This window comes from Aedes albopictus, chromosome 3, assembly GCF_035046485.1.
Source record: "Aedes albopictus strain Foshan chromosome 3, AalbF5, whole genome shotgun sequence".
NCBI classification, from domain to species: domain Eukaryota; kingdom Metazoa; phylum Arthropoda; class Insecta; order Diptera; family Culicidae; genus Aedes; species Aedes albopictus.
Window position 1 is genome coordinate 156,705,187 of NC_085138.1, and position 12,972 is coordinate 156,718,158.

Genomic DNA, 12,972 nt, shown 5'->3' on the forward strand with positions numbered 1-12,972 from the left:
AAATCCGTATCCCTGTTCGTTAATTTTAGGCGTTTGGTGTCTTCAGAGAAGTTGTTTGAATTTGTTTGCTGCATCTTTTCCAAACATTTTTGATTAGGGTGGTCCTCATCTTAACTCAAATCTGGAATAGAACTTTTTAATTTTAAGTCATACGCGATCGAGTTCTTCAGCAAAGTTGTAGGCAATGCTATTTTGAGCAACTTTGCCGAATACGCCGTTTATCTAGCTCTTAATTTGAACATAGTAGGTCAATTTTAAGTTTTGACTTAGGGTGAGCCCCCAAAAACGTTTTTTTTGCAATAACTTTTTTATTTGATTTTTTTCGAAGATGTGAGCTTCGGAGCATTTGAAGAGCAAGTAATGACGCATATTTGTTCTGAACATTGCATGTTGCTAGGTCTTGTCATTCAAATGTTATGGGCAATTTTGGCTTAAAAACAACGATGTCTTGAAATGCTTATATCTAATGGAGCTGGTAAAATAAAAAAAGTTCTTTAAGCGAAATTTGAATGGTCACATAAAAAGCCAAATTTGGAGCAAAAATTACGAGAACGTTATTTTTTCAATTGGAAGAAATCGACTCCCTTAAAATTGAAAAAAAAACTACTTATAACTCATACAATTTTAAAGATAGAGTCAAACTGTCTTCGGAAAAAAATGTAGGTTTTTACCATGCCTACAAGTTTTCCATAGGGCCCATATAACCGAGGCGGTAAACGCACGGGTATTCAACATGACCATGCTGAGGGTGACGGGTTCGATTCCCGGTCGGTTCAGGATCTTTTTGTAAAGGAAATTTCCTTGACTTCCTTGGGCATAGAGTATCTTCGTGCCTGCCACACGATATACGCATGCAAAATGGTCATTGGCAGAGGAAGCTCTCAGTTAATAACTGTGGAAGTGCTCATTGAACACTAAGCTGAGAAGCAGGCTTTGTCCCAGTGAGGACGTTACGCCAATAAGAAGAAGACAAGTTTTCCATACACGAGTTTTTTGCACAACGTGAAACAAAAGCTTGAAATTGAAAATTTGTTTTTAAAGAACATAATCGTTCTAATTTCCTAGAAAAACATAGCATGTACCCCTAAGAATCAAATTATCAATTTCAAGCTTTTGTTTCACGTTTTGCAAAAAACTCGTGTATGGAAAACTTGTAGGCATGGCAAAAACCCACATTTTTTCCGAAGACAGTTTGACTCTATCATTAAAATTGTATGAGTTATATGTAGTTTTCCGATTTTTAAGGGGATTTTTGGAGTCGATTTATTCCAATTTAAAAAATAACGTTCTTGTAATTTTTGCTCCAAATTTGGCTTTATATGTGACCTTCCAAATGCCGCTTAAAGTACTTTTTTTATTCTACCAGCTCCATGAGATATAAGCATTTTAAGACATCGTTGTTTTTAAGTCAAAATTGTCCATAACATTTGAATGACAAGACCTAGCAGCATGCAATGTTTAAAACAAATATGCGTCATTACTTGCTCTTCAAATGCTTCGAAGCTCACATCTTCGAAAAAAAAATCAAATTGAAAAGTTATTGCAAAAAAAAAAACGTTTTTGGGGGGCTCACCCTAAGTCAAAACTTAAAATTGACCTACTATGTTCAAATTAAGAGCTAGGTAAACGGCGTATTCGGCAAAGTTGCTCGAAATAGCATTGCCTACAACTTTGCTGAAGAACTCGATCGCGTATGACTTAAAATTAAAAAGTTCTGTTCCTGATTTAAGTTAAGACGAGGACCACCCATAATCATTTTTTTTGGAAAAGATGCAGCAAACAAATTCAAACAACTTCTCTGAAGACACCAAACGCCTAAAATTAACGAAAACAGAGATACGGATTTTTTTCCTGCTAAAACGTGGATTCGGACCATTGTGGCAATGGAATCACAGGAAAATCTTTGAAGGAATCCCCAAATATCGAGATAATACTCAAATACATAATGCTGGAAGGATTTCCGTCAGGAATCAATGAAGGACTCGCGAGAAAAATCCTGAAGAGATCCCTGTAAAAATCCTTGAATGAATCAATGAAAAAATAAAACTGAGAAGAATTAAAATTATTATTATTATTATTATTATTATTATTTCTTTATTACATATAGAGATTTTCAGCCCTAGGCTGGTTCATCTCTTAAGAATTAAAAAGAGCTTCCTGGAAGGACTCAATGAAGAAATCCTAGGAAAAACTGCTGGAGGAATTCTAAAAAGAATCCATGAAGACAAGCCAGGGGGAAGTTCGTGAAAGAATCTCTCAAAAATCTGAGAGTATTCCTAGAAAAAACCTCTAAAGATGTTGTTTTTAATGTCCTAGAGGAACCTCAGAAAGAATTCTAGGAGAAATTCCTGAAGGAATCATTGAAGTTATCCCTGTCAGAATCTCAAAATGTACTGTAGGAAACGCAAAAGAAATTCCTAGTGAAATTCCGGAAGGAGTCTCTGGAGAAATCCTAGGAGATACCTTAAAAGGAATCCCGGGAGAAATCGCTGAAAGGATCCCTGATAGGATAATTAAACATTGTAGGATAACTTCCGAAGGATTACTGTAATAAATTGTTAAAGCAAAAACTGGGGGAAGAATCAACGAAGGAATCACGGGAGCAATTTCTTACGGAATCTCTGAAAAGATCCAAGAAGAATCCCCATAGGAATCTCTTAGTAAATTTTGGGAGGAATATCTAAAATAATGCCAGAATAAATACTGGGAGAAATAAATTAGCTAATACTATCTGTCTTAGAATGGAATCTGGGAAGAAATTTCGGAAGAAATGTTTAAAGGAATTCCGGAAAGAGTCTTTGAAAGAATCCCTGAATTAATCTCTAAAGAAAACCTGGGAAAAAACAATTATGAAATCCTGGGAGGAATCAATAAAAGAAGCAAGGGAGAAATACCTAAAGGAATCCCGGAAAAAAAAACAGGAACTATCCTGGAGAAATTTATGATGTAGTCTCGGGAATGATCTTTGAATGAATCCTAGAAGAATGTGGAATGTGCGTCAACAGAGGAAATTCTGGAGGATTGCCTGGAAAAATCCCTTGAGAAATATCTGGAGCAATTCCTGGAGGAATCCCTGTGGAACTTCTGGAGAAATTACTTAAGAAATTCCTCCAGGAATCCGTAGGGAAATCTCGGGAGGATTTTCTGAAACAATATCTGGAGGATTTCTTGATTTTTACTGAAGGAATTCCTGGAAGAATCTTTGGAGAAATACCTGAAAGAATTCCTGGAGGATTCTCTAATTGAATGAAGTTGAAACTCTAATTGAACTCTTGAACTCTAATTGAATTCAAGTGGAATTCCAGGAGGAATCACTGGAATTATTTTTTGAAAAATCCCTGGAAGAATTCCTGAAGGATTTCCTAGTGGAATTCCCGCAGGAATCCCTGGAGCAATGCTTGTATAAATTCTAGGAGGAATTACTGTATAAAATCTTGGAGGAATTCCTGAAGAAATTTCTGGAGTCTCTGGAAAAATAACTGGAAAACCCCTGGAGGAATTTCTTGATAAATTCCTTGAGGAATTCCTGGAGAACTCCCTGAAGCAATTCCTGGAAATATCTCCGAAGGAATTACTCGAGGAATGTATGGAGTGATTCATGGAGAAATTCCTGAAGAAATGCCTGGAGGAATGCTAGGAAGATTTCCTGGAGGAACTCTTAGAGGAATCCTTGGAGGGATCGCTAGAGGAATCCCTGGAGAAATTCTAGGAGAAATCACTGGAGAAATTCTAGGAGAAATCACTGGAGGAGAAATTCTTGGATGAATTTCTTGAGAAATTGCTGGAGGAGTTCCTGTAGGAATACCGGGATAAATTCCTGGAGGAATTTTTAGAGGAATTCCTCGACCATTTTTAAGGCATCCATGGAGAATTTCCTGGAAGATTTGCTATAAGGATTACTGAAAGAATCCAAGGAAGAAGTACTAAAGAAATCGCAGAAGGAATTCTTAAAATCCTGGAGGAATTCCTGGACTAATGCTTGAAGGAATTCCTGGTGGATTTTTGGAGCATTTCCGGGGGATTCCCTGGAGAAATCTGAGCAGAAATCCTTGTAGGAATCCCTAGAGAAATCCCAAGAGAATTCCTTTGAGTAATTCCTGGAGGAATCTCTGAAAGATTGCCTGGAAGAATGCCTGCAGAATGCCAGGAAGAATTCCTGGAGGAGGCCTTGGAGCAGTTCCTGGAAGAATCTCTGGAGACATGCCTGTAGGAATTCCTGTAGGAATCTCTAAAGGAATTCCTGGAAGAATCTACAGAAATTCCTGAAGGAATCTCTATATGAGTTCCTGGGGAAATCCCTGAGGGAATTGCTGGGGAAATTCCCTGAGGAATCCCTGGAAGACTTCTTGGAGGGATGCCTGAAGACATCTCTAGAAGAAATCCTGGAGGATTGTTTAGAGGAACTCCTAGAAAAATTCTTGGATGAATCCCTGCAAGAATCTCTGGAGGAAGTTTTAGATATCGCTGAGGAATCTTTGCAGAAGTTCCCGGAGGAATCTCTGGAGGAGTCCTAGGAGAAAGAACTGAAGAAAACGCAGAAAGAATACTTGGAAAAATCCAGAATGAATTTTAAGAAGAGTTCGTGGGGAACTCCTAGAGGAATCCCTGTAGCAGTTCCTGAAGGAATTCCTGAAGAAACCCCAGGATGAATCACGGAAGCAATCTCTAGTGGTATTCGTAAGGGAGTTTCTTAACGATTTCTGTAGGAATTCCTGAGCGAAATCCAGAAGGAAGTCCAGTAGAAATCCTAAGAAGAGTTCTTGCAAGAATCTCTGGAGGATTTTTTTCATATATTCCTGAAGTTGTTCCTGAAAGATTCCCAGAAAAAAATCCCGAGTGAATCCCTGGAAGAAATCCTTTGCGAATCTCTGGAGGAATTCTTGGAAAAATATCTAAAGAAACCCCAGGAGCAATCCCTGAAGCAGTCCCATGAGGAATTCTTAGGAAATCCCAAGAGAGCTTTCCATACAAATTCCTGGAAAAGTTTCTGTAGGAATCCCTGAAAAAAAAAATCGGATGGAATCCATGTCTGTAGTAATTTCTGGGCAAATTATTGTAGGAATATTTGGATGGACTCCTGAAGGATTTTTGTACAAAATTTTGAAAGAATTTCTAGATTAATTTTTGAATAATGTTTGGTAAAAGTTTCTGAAAGAATTCCTAGAAGAAATTTCTCCTGAAATACTCGGAACAAACTCTGGTGGAATTGCTGGAGGATAAATCTCTGAAAAAAAATCTTGAAGAATACCGGCATAAATACCTAAAAGGGTCTGGTCTATGGTAAGATTTCTTTGAGAATCCCTGGAAAAAATCCTGGAGAAATCCTCGAGAAATGCACTGGAACAATCACTTGAGGAACCTCTAAAGATATTCTAGGAGAAACTCCCGGAGAAATGTGTGATGAAATCCTTATAGAAATTCTTGATGGAATCTCTGGAGGAGTCCTTGATAAAGCCATTGCAGGAAACTGTGGGAAATTTCTTGGAAGTGTTATTTAATGCATTTTTGCAGAAGTAGGTATCTGCACACATTTCTGAACAAAAAAAAAGTGTGAGGAATTCCTGAAGCATTTATTGAAACAAGCCCTGGTACACTTAGGGAATCGCGCCACTTGGGCGGTGGCTTCTATTTTCGTCTGTTTTCCGCTATAACTCAGTCAAATTTGAACCAATTGACACAATTTTTGGAATGCAGTGAGATAGGTATAGTATCTACCCGTGTACAACATTTCAAGTCAATTGGTTCAAAATTGACTGAGTTATAGTGGAAAACAGACGAATATAGAAGCCACCGTCCAAGTGGCGCGATACCCTACTGTCAGAACCCCGCAAGACGTCCACGGAAGTGTTCAAGAAGGAGAAATTCCTAGAGAAGTCCCTTGAGCAATTCGTGAGGGAATTTCTGGAGAAGTTCCCGAAAAAATACCTGGAAGAATTTCAGAAGATGTCCCTGTAGGAATTCATAAAGAAATACCCGTTTTTTTTGTTCTTAGCATGGCGTTTGTTTGAATTGAATACTATTGAAAATTCATTCATCATTGATTCGGATATTATCTCTACAGAAGTTGAATATAATGAGTCTAAAATTGTTAAATTTACGATGATCCAAATATTTGCATGCACAGCAAAAAAAATATGAATATTAAGCAGCACTTAAATTGAAGATCGACTGAAAATTATCAAGGGGTTTCCAAAAAGTTTTTAAAGTGACAAGTAACACTGGTCGACAGTGGATCACGCACTTTGACCACTTGTTCCATTTCTAATGGATTTTGGCCCGCTGATTCCGAAACTGACTTCGGAATTGCTGTAACACGTACAGTTTTTGAGAAAAATAGTTTTTTTTCACAAAATTTCATATTTTCATAAAAAATAATGATTGTCTTTATATTATTATTTTATTATCTGCTCATCTCAACCAATATTTAAATTCGATAGATTTTGATCCACTGATTTAGATTTCGATAGATTTTGATCCACTGATTGACCTTAGATTTACAGTTTTTGAGAAAATGGGGCTTTATTCACAAAATTTCATATTTTCATAGAAAATAAAATTATTGTCTTTTTAAATTGTCTTTTTAAGTTTTTATCTACTCATTTTAACCAATATTTTTTATTAAATAGATTTTGATCCAATAATTTGTAATCTGACCTAAGAATTACTGTAACACGTAATTTTTTTTGAGAATAATGAAATATGAACTTTTGTGAATAAAACCCTATTTTTCTCATCAATTTTACGTCTTACAGAAAGTCTTAGGTAAGATTCTAAGTCAGTATATAAGAATCTAATAAATATTAATATTGCTTAAGATGAGCAGATAAAAAAAATGAAAATTATATAGACAATAGTTTATTTGCTATGAAAATATGAAATTTTGTGAAAAACCCCAATTTTCTCAAAAAATTCACGAGTTACTGAAATTCTTTGTTCAGATTCTGAATCAGTGGATCAAAATCTATTGAAAATAAAAATTGATTATGATCAGCAGATGAAATAAAATATAATTATAAAGACAATATTTTATTTTCCATGAAAATATGAAATATGGTGAATAAATCCTCATTTTCTCAAAATTTTACGTGTTATTGAAATTCTTAGGTTAGATTCTGAATCAGTGGATCAAAATATATTGAGTATAACTATTGATTATGATGAGCAGATGAAAAATTAAAAATTATAAAGACAAGATTTTGTTTTGTATGAAAATATAAAATTATAAAGACAATAAAAAAGAGAAAATATAAAATTTTGTGAATAAAACCGTACTTTCTCAAAAATTTTACGTGTTACTGAAATTCTTAGGTCAGATTAAGAATCAGTGCATCAAAATCTATTGAATATAAATATTAGTTATAATGAGCAGATGAAAAATTTAAAATTAAAATACCAATATTTTATTTTCTATGACATATTAAATTTTGTGAATAAAATTCTATTTTTCCCAAAAACTGTACGTGTTACAGGAATTCTGAAGTCAGATTCGAAATCAGCGGGCCAAATTTCATTAAAAACGGAACAAATGGTCAAAGTGCGTGAAAAAAGTTTCAATTTTGTCGACTACTCGCTTAATACTATCAAATTCGATTTGGTAAAACGAAATATTTTGCATGAGTCGTTAATTTAGATGTTATTTGCCCAATTAACCTTTTGATTGCTTAAAAAAAATATTTCCTTGCTTAATGGCTTGCAGTCAAAAAAGCCCAAAATCGCATATTTTGCTCTACAAATTGAGGTATAGCTCAAAATTGTGACGTGTTAGAGCAAATCTGAGCCCGGATTCGGATTCAGCGGCCCAAAATCCTTCGGAGACACATAAGTTTGCTCTTGAGACAGACAAAAAGTTAATTTTTGTTACGCTGTGTAATCAATAGTAATCTTGGTAATATATAAATAATCATGAGTAATCAAGGTAATCACAAGTAATCATGGTAATCAGAAGTAATCATTAATAATCTGAGTAATCTAGGTCATCAACTGTATTACCAAACAAAGTAATCATGAGTAATCATAGGTAATCTGAGTAATCAGTAGTAATCTTGAGTAATCAATAGTAATCTTGATAATCAAAAAATATTCAAGGTAATCAATAGTAATCATGGTAATCAGAAGTAATATGTAGTAAACTTGAGTAATCAATAGTAATCTTGGTAATCAATAAGTAATCATAGTAATCACAGTAATCAGAGTAATTTTTCCAGTAGTGACAGGTAATCAATTTAGTTGGAAACCCCTTGGAGCTTGTTTACAGATTTTAAGGCATATTCGCTTGAAATTTGCATGCATTTGCTGTAAATCATGCCAGTAACTCTCTGCGATCGCTCCGCTTGCTCGCAGTTGTGACGGTTTTCGCTCTTTGTACTCGCTACAGCAGCTAACACACAGTCGACGACGGTCGTTCGTTTATAGTAAAAGCAGTTTCTTCGACACTCATGATTACAACAAGGTGAAATAGCCGTGAGAACTCGGACATGTGACGCATATTCGAAGGATCTGAGTTCGAATCTTGTTCGAATCCAAATGTTATTATTCTTTTTTTAACTGTCATCAGCAATGGTAAATCTAAGATAGCACACAAATTTCCGTTATACAGTGTGTCAAACAATTGTCCGTACGGCAATTTTTTGGTCAAAATAATTTTACATTAAAGTGATCATAACTTTTTTATACATCAATCAAATACGCTGAAATTTTGATGAATCATGCACCATATATTAAAGCTCCAATAATGGTAAAATTTTGAGCGAGATCGAATAAGTTTTCTGAAAGTTATAGATCTCTTTGTAAAATTTATAAGATTTTTGAGCACATTTTTAAAACATTATATCTCAATATGTACTCGATGAAACTTTTTCAATTTTTTTGTGATACAGCTTATACCTAAGGGTTTCGTATGCAGCTTTGTTTAAGGTTTTATATTCACTACAAAAAATATGAAAAATCTGAATATGTTCAGAGTGTCATTTGGAAATTTATCATATTTTGATCAATAAAAATGCCAAGTGTTTTAAATGTTTTTAAACTCTCTTAATGTAATATTTTTATACAGGACCTACAAAACTACATATGAAGAGTAGGTCCTATGTATTTTCGTTCAGTTAATGCACTTCTATTGGTGGAAAACGTTTGGCAGATTATATGTGCAAAATATGGTAAATTTTTAAACATCGTCAACTACATAAGCACATTTTTCATATTTTTGTAGTGAATATAATATCTTAAAAGTAGCTGCATATCAACTGTAACACAAAAAGAAATGAAAAAGTTTCATCGGATACATACTGACACAAAATGTTTTAAAAATATGTTCAAAAATATTATAAGTTTTTCTAAAAGTTTTGGGGGCTGTTCGGGCTCGTTTGGAAGTTAACCATCAATGTTAACTTCTTTTCCCGATCAGCCTAGAAAGCTGTGTAGTGTCGGTAGCGGCAGTGTTGCATTTGAACTGAACGCGAGCCAAAAGTGAACTGAACGCGTTCAATTTTTTGAACGTGAACACAGTAAACATTGAACTTGCGTGTCAGAGCTTTTCACTGCTCTAGAACGGCCGTTCAGATCCACATTCGGCTCAATGTTCTAATGCACTATTCTATCAATATGTATTACAATGAATCGGTCCAGTCGTCCAGAGTTCCGTAGAAATAAGACTTCATGGAACATGGCGCTTTATTGTACCACATAATACCGTATTAGTAATACGTACATACATTGCATTGTGGGGTTGGGAAGGGAGCGGATTGAATCGTCCGGGGTGACAACGGCTCGGTCCTTATGACGCGTTTTTATGCGAAATAACGTCCAAAAGCTTGTCTGCGTCATCATATCGTATATGCCTTCTCTCCTAGGACTTTGTGACGCATTTGTATACACTCGTTGTTGCACGGAAAATGCGCCATACAACCTAGGACATTCTGGCATCGGGCATTAAGATTCTGCATCGAAATACGGATTATCCGCAATCCACGGTGACCGGACCGGTTCCCCCTCACAAGAGAAGGTCAGATTCTGAATCCAATGAGCCCCAGATTGCTAGAATTGGCGAAAAAATGGCAGAAATATGACCATTTCAGTTTAGCGGGTACCAGGGTATCATGTTAGCATGTTGGCATTATACTGGTGCAGTTCTTGCTCATTGTTCAAGGTGCGTTCAATTTCGAGCTCTCTCGCGTTCCAAATTTTGAACTGAACAATGTTCAAATCGTTTTGATCGCAGCGTGCCGAATTTGAACATGAACGCAAATTGATCGCGTTCAAATGCAACACTGGGTAGCGGTTGTCTCAATTGGCTAAGAATAACACTACGGACCGCCTGATCCAGTGGTAAGAGTCCACTAAACGGGTGACCCCTAATTCATGGTGTTATGCGGCTTTATGCTTACTGTGCCAAGGAATGAATGGTTAGGGGGGTCTAATAAAAACCTAACCACAAACGGAGCCTGTGGAGAATTAGGGCGTCCTCCACAGTATTACGCCCTTACTGCACTAACCGGAGCAATAGTGCAGTGGACCTTGTGTTTCTCCGAGATAATTTGAGGCTAAATAAGGGCAGGATTATTCAAATGTTGTAAATTAGCTTACATTACTACCTTTATGGCTTCGCTTAATGCGTTTTCGCCGTTGGCGTTTTTCAATTGACACCGATTTGGTTTGTCATTGATGTTTCCTTTTTGTGCTGTGATTGTGAAGAATGTAACCCTGTCTAGTTTGGGTAGTGGCTACGGCTAGGAAACCTCAGATCAATTTTCAGCGTAAGAAGCGTGCGTAGACCAAGTGGCTCTACTTCGAAAAGTTCATTTCCGTAAAGTAACTTCTGTATAGTTACCTTGTGAACCCAGTTTGCTTGTTTCATTATAAATGAAGTGTCGTGCCTCGAGCATGCTATATCTTAGAATAACGTTAACAGTATGTTTCAACATTTCCTTATGGATGCCTTCAAGCAAGCTCTTGTATTCAGCATCTTTTCGCTGATATTTGGCAGTATTGCTACGATAATTGCATCATCTGAAGTAGCTCAAACATTAATTTGAGATGCTCCAGTTGGATGGATTATTTAGGTAGTACAGTTCATGGATAACTTAACATAGAATTGCACCTAACCCAACTCATGAGTTGACTGATTGGCATGTGTCAGATGAGGAGTCTCCATTTGACCTTCTTTGCACTTTTGAGTGTTCCTTCGCAAAATTTGCGTATTCAGGCGATCCTGCTCAACAAACTAGGGAACCTGTACTAATTGGTTGCGACCACATTTTATGGATAACTCGCTTCCATAGCTACTCCAAGAGAGTTTCATTGTGGTTTTGTACCTACAACGCCCTCTATTGTGGTATACCATAACTATTGCTTTGAAAGAAGCTTGTCCTCTGCAGTCTGTGCGGACCGTAAAAGGTATTCCTGAATGGAACTCTGATCTGTTCGAGTTCAAAATATTTTCGGATAAACAATTCTTTTGCATAGTTACGAATCTCTAGCTTCAGCTTGAGAATTATAGCTATATAATCGACTTAGTGGGCCCTAAAAAGCTCTGCTTAGTTCAAATCTCCAGGTGCAAATGGGGGTTTGTCCTATTTTACTCCAAAAGGATTTGAGTATTTCAAACATGTTTTGAACTCTTGTAGTTTGCTATTGGGTATTTTCATGGCGTGAAATTACTTTATAGTTTTATCCCGAAAGGGTCGTGCGTAGTATAAAGATGGAATGAGTTCCAGATTCATCTGGTTACCTCGTTCTTTCTGAAATGCTAGAAACGCATTGTCGATTATCACATCTGTGATGTTCGTCATGCTGACATGCCTTTTCATGTCAACTCACATGTCTCCAAATTTGGGATGTCCACAGTGACTCTTTTACACAAAATCGTATACGTTTTCAAGAAAGTATTCGCTCAATGTTTTGTTGTTGAGACGACTATGATTTTAGTTGAATTTACTACAATGCATTGTAATTTCAAGCATATTTCAGTTACCTTAACAGATTTTGTTGTCGGTTGAGAATCATAGGTACGGTTAGTAATTTTACTATGGAATCGGTAGTTTCTACAACAAAATTTATTTCAGTGTAGGCTCTCTTTACGCTTATGCGTTTTACAATGTCCTTTTCAGGGCACTGCTTAAACCCGTTGTGGTATGGGCTATGAGCTCTCATTGCGCTTATGCGTTCATTCCCTCTTCTAGGGCACCCCTTCCTATTTCATCACCTTTCCCTTTCCTAATCCCATTCCATCCCTTATCCCATTCCTTCAGGTAAATGATGAAATAGGCTTATATGTATGGCGATGGCACAAATGTCCCAAATGGAGGATAACGTGCCTCTGGAGCCGGCTTTCTGATACCTGATATACCTAAGGGTTTCGTATGCAGCTTTGTTTGAGGTTTTATATTCACTACAAAAAATATGAAAAATCTGTATATGTTCAGAGTGTCATTTGGATTGGAAATTTATCATATTTTGATCAATAAATGTTTTTAAACTCTCTTAATGTAATATTTTTATACAGGATCTACTAAACTACATATGAAGAGTAGGTCCTATGTATTTTCGTTCAGTTAATGCACTTTTATTGGTGGAAAACGTTTGGCAGATTATATGTGCAAAATATGGTAAATTTTTAAACATCGTCAACTACATAAGCACATTTTTCATATTTTTGTAGTGAATATAATACCTTAAAAGTAGCTGCATATCAGCTGTAACACAAAAAGAAATGAAAAAGTTTCATCGGATACATACTGAGACATAATGTTTTAAAAATATGTTCAAAAATCTTATAAGTTTTTCTAAAAGTTCTACATTTTACAGAAAACTTATTCGATCTCGCTTAAAATTTTACCAATATATGATTCATGATTGGTCAAAATTTCAGCGTTTTTGATTGACGTATAAAAAAGTTATGAACATTTGAATGAAAAATTATTTTGACCAAAAAAATGCTGTACGGACAATTGTTTGATACACTGTGTAGGTATATGA

General features: G+C 35.9%; 1 protein-coding gene across 1 annotated transcript in view; it reads left to right on the forward strand.

Moving 5' to 3' along the window:
- Positions 1 to 12,972, forward strand: part of LOC109422720 (COMM domain-containing protein 4) — a 47,576-nt gene that overhangs the window by 16,881 nt on the left and 17,723 nt on the right. The window lies entirely within an intron of this gene.